We start from the raw sequence: 5,171 nt of genomic DNA on the forward strand, positions 1-5,171 counted from the left end.
CCTGCACGTTGTGTTGCTGTTCTTGGGAAGCCAAGCCTTCGGCGTCCCTCCTGGACCTATCACAGTCACTTCCTCATAGACAACAACCTTATGCCACACTCCTAGACCGGCCTGAGCACGCCCCTGACACTGAAAGAATTCAGGAAGAATACAGAGTTTTGTGTTGTGTGTTGTGGTTAGAGCTCAACTGCATATCAACAGCCAGTCTTTCAGTTCCGAAATTAGTTTTGTAAACACAGTTTTAAATATTTTCAAATATTCAAAGCCATTTTGCTTAATGCAACATATTTAGTTTCTTATTTTTTGCTGTTTTTATATATAAACTTTAAGTTAGACTCATCATAGATTGTGACTGACTCAATAAAAGTACTTACGCCACATAGGAATTTCTGCAAACATTATTTGTAACATTGCTGTCACCGGAATCATAAAGTGTCATGATGTTTGCCAAATATAGACACTTGAAATTAACTCCATCTGCAGCAGTTTAGGCGCTTCCTCTCTTGCCTCTCTGACCCTCACCCACTGAAAACATGCTTGGAGTCAGAGCAGAGACAAAGTATCTGAAGACAATAAGGCCAATGTGCATGCTCCCTTTCTGGATGCCCAGGACAATTCAGGACACAGTGTTAGTGTCTGCAGCTCTATAAAAGGAGCAAAACTGTGTGGTAGTGTCATAAAGATGCAGCTTTTGTTCTTCAGTACAACAGAACAGTGACTCAACTCTGAATCTGAGGGAGGCTAAATTTGTGTGTGAAAAAAGTCTGTGAAAGAAAGGAAAATACAACAATTGAACCATATATCTTTGCAGTGTCAAGAGAATGATCAGAGCACAAACTGCACTGAGATAGCCCACACGGGTCAACAGACAAAGGAAAGAAGTCCATTAACAGAACCTCTACAGAAGTGACCTGATTACTGAACACTAACTGGTTGAATGGAGGGACCATAAATGTCTGGACTTGTTTATGCCAAATAGAAACCTGCATGATCGGTATAAATCCTGCTCATAAACATTTAATCTTGCAATTTCGTGATGCTCTTTCTTTTCACGGCACTCTGCTTCAAGAGGACATGACCTAACTGAACAATTGCTTCACTGTAACTGTGGTGACCACTCTGCGCAGACAATGAATGTCAAAATCCCCTGTTCTCTGCATGAAAAAAATCTAAATCTTTAACATGAAGTCAAAGAATGAGTAAATTATCACCCAACTCTGACATCATTAAAAACCTATCCATTTTAATATGATATGCTATTTATACTTGAGATTTAAACATTTACGTGTAAAAATGATGCATAGATAACACAACATTAGGTAAGTTTTTAATCTTAAACTATGTGCCTCTGACTCATTTTGAAGCACACCAACTTTAGTTATGCACATTCTTGGACCTGGAACTACCCTGGTGTGCCTGTGGGCTGTGATACTGCTCTTTGGAACTTTGGTTTCCATCCCAGTATGACACCATTTAGCTTTATGGTACCACATTATGCACCAGCAGCAAGATAGAAATACATGGTGGTCTGGGGCTTAGCACCGTCACCTCACAGCAAGAGGGTTCCAGGTTCAAGTCCCAGCTGGGGCCTTTCTGTGTGGAGTTTGCATTTTCTCCCTGAATGCGTGGGTTCTCTCCGGGTACTTCGGCTTCCTCCCAGCCTCCAAAAACATGCATGTCAGGTTGATTAGTGACCCTAGACTGACCATAGGAGTGAGCGTGAGCGTGGATGGGTGTTTATATCTGTTAGTCCCTGTGATGGACTCCAGCTCCCCTGCAGCCCTAAATTAGATTAAGCGGATATAGAAAATGGATTCAGGTATGGGTGTGTCAGATGCAGCTATGGGAGTGAGTGAGAATTGAGGAAGAACAGATAAAGAGTTATGCAAAGGTATGGGACATGAATAAACATCAGACTGGATTTTATTGCTGTAGAGCAACAAAAGGATGACAGACAGATTCAGGGTTAGCTTAATTGTTGCTATGATATAAGTAATGATAATAAGTAGTAACTGATTAGCTCTCTTGTTGTATTGTGTTTGCTTTGCTTGGCTCTGTCATTGAAGTCGCTGACATTTGGGTTTAAATTCATGAAAAGAACACAATCATGTTCATTTTTCCCTTGGCTATGTGCAGGCAGTAAATCAAAGCTTGAAGCTGTGGTTTATTCCTACAACAGAACAGTTTTTATACTCCAGACATTACATCCTTCACACTTCTTGTGGGGATTTTCTTCCCATCTGCCACAGGTATCATAGCAGGCTCCAACAGATCTGGTAATCTCAGAGATGCTCAGAAATCTATCCCTGTAGGAACTATCTTAGCCATTACTACAACTTCACTTTATAAGTTTATTTAAGTTCTGTGGTCCTGTTTGGGTCTTGTATTGATGGTGTAGTTCTGAGGGACAAGTTCGAAGTTGCTGTTCAAAAGAATCAAGTTTAATTAGTTGGCATGACTAATTAGAAAATCACCACATTAAATCTTACATTATATATATGTTATATACGTTAATATGTATTATTTTTTGAGATTGAAACTTAAGTTAGAACCTTATTGTTATCATTTTTGTCTCAGTTGTGTTTCAGACCAACAAGGACTTTCAAGTTAAATCTTTCATCAGCTTTAGCAAATTTTACACCAAAGTCTTAGAAGTTTTCAGCCTTTCAAAATGTTCTCTGCTATCTTGCAATAGATGGAACTATAATTAATTTGTTCAGTTGTTGTTTCTGGCTTCGCCACACACACACATAACGATTGCATAATTCTATCATTAAAGGCTAACTCATTTCCTGGAACAGTTTAGCTTACCTTGTTCTTCAACAGTTGCTCAACCAGAAGTACTAATCTTGTTGTTTGTAGCCGTTTTTGGTCACGGATTAAGACCTGATAGTGAGTGTTTGTGGGGAAAAAAATAGTGTGTGGGGGATTGATAATCTGTTGTTCCTATGCTATCACTCAATTCCAGGGTGTGCCTCACAGGTGTATTTTGATTAGACAGCAATGAAGCTCTATGGCACATGAGAATGAGAAATATCAGGCTTTACATACAAACAGCGCTTGTGCCAATTGAGACAATATTCCCTCTGAGGGAACTGTATATGCATGCAGGCACACATTTGAAAGAAACCAGGACACGGTATACAACAGACAGGAGCCTGGATCTGGCAAAATGTATATATATGTAAGCGGCATCCATTTTAAAAGACTGCAATATATATGGTCCATGAGTTTTTGTAAAGGCCCACAAATTCCCTAAAAGTCAGGTGACAAAGAGTTCTCATGTCATTACTTGCTTGTCTTTGAGGCATTTACTGGCTGCTGGTTCTTGGATGCAAGTTGGAGATGCTTGAATAAAGTATCTTTCTAAAAAGGGCAGTAGCTTTGGGACCTGAGGAGGTCCTCGTTCTTAATGGCAGCAGCCCATACCAGTATTCCTCCCCCATCCTACTTGCTCCTGACTTGAAGTTGTTCCCTGTGGCCATTAGCGATCCAGCACAAGTTCATCAATCTATTCCTGGATATTCGCTCTCATTTCATCTGTTCATAACAGCTTTGGAATATCTGTCTTCAGGTATTTCTTAATCAGATGTTCTCATATTGTCAGCCCTATTCTCTGAGCAGCCTGTACCTGGACCTCAGGTACAGTATGTGGTAACTGATGACAGAGAAAGAATTCTTTGTAATTCTTATTGGACCTTCTCTTCTACATGTAACTCTTAGCCTGCTGACTGGTTATTGTGGGGTTATTGTGCTATGTTCATGTCTCAGTAGTTAGCTCTCTTTGTCAAAAAGTTCAAAGTTTGTTTATTCATTTATTTAGGCAGATTTTATCTGAAGTAATGAAACTGTGCCATAATTATGCACAAACTGATGTAGATTTTTTTCATATGCCACATCTTTCTCATCCATCCATCCATTCATTTTCTATACTGTTTCCTCAGGGTCGAGGGGGGACTGGAGCCTGTCCCAGTTGTCATTGGATGAGAAACAGGGTACATCCCGGATAGGTCGGCAGTCTGTCACAGACATATGGGAGCCATACAATCTAATTCAAATTCACATCCAAACTCCAATAAAAGAAAAAAATGCGACCTCTAGTGGTGGTGAAAGGATAAAGATGGCGTCCATGACAGAGATGGTCGCATTGTAAAAATTCTGGAATGGTGCAGCACCAGAGGCAGCCTGTTGAAGTAACTCCAGACACATTTAGTCTTTATTTGCATCTTCTTTAGATTTTCTTATGGGCTTTTTTTTTTGTTAAATCCTGTGTTGGTTTGGATCCCAGGCTGCTGGTAATTCTGGCATTTTTTTTTTACATCTGTTATGATGCATAACATAGCAACAAGTAAGATGTTTGCACATGGGAGCAACTAATAAAGCTTTCCAAAGCCCAAGTAATGACTGGAGTATGATCCTCAATGAGAACATTGGAGAGGAGCAAGATAGACAGACAAGAGGAGGAAGTTTAAACAATTTCTTCCTTGACTGAGAGATACAATAAACAAGCTTGGAGCCCTGATAAGAATGTAGCAGAAGTATCAGGAGTGACATGGCTGCAGGAACAACTGCAACACCTCCCTACTTAGCTGTAACCCTTTATGAAGAGACAGAGAGGTAACAGTAAAGACGGAGGATTACAGTACATGTGAACAACAGATGGTGTAATTCTGAACATGTCACTGATAAGAAGTGTCTCTGCACTGCATATGATGAGCTGTTAGCCATGAGTTTCTATCCATGTTGGCAAGAGTGAGAGTTCACCTGTGTTACCTGCCGAAGCTGTGTGTGGATTGAGCAGATAATTTGCTGCAAGTTTAAAAAGCAACACCCCCAACCCACTGATGGTGAACTCTAAAGATTTCTACTACACCTTTCTCTCTGTAACACTTAAACTTTTTACATGTTTGTCAGCTACTTTTTTACTTATTTTATCTATCTATTGCATCATATTTTTGCACGTCTTTAATAAAGTATTATTGAATTAAATTGAATTGTAAAAAGAATGTATTTTAGCACTAACCGGTTGCTGTTATTGTCTAAACCAAATCAAGCATTTTAGTAAAGTGTTGCTGAGTTACTGACAGACCGTACGTTGGTCTTGACCTCACATCACACAGTGACTGATGGCACTTCGCCTAACTGCGCTATTCAACTCCACACCTCAAAGC

The sequence above is a fragment of the Leuresthes tenuis genome, unplaced genomic scaffold, assembly GCF_036924035.1.
Source record: "Leuresthes tenuis unplaced genomic scaffold, fLeuTen1.0.hap1 SCAF_6, whole genome shotgun sequence".
Lineage (NCBI taxonomy): Eukaryota > Metazoa > Chordata > Actinopteri > Atheriniformes > Atherinopsidae > Leuresthes > Leuresthes tenuis.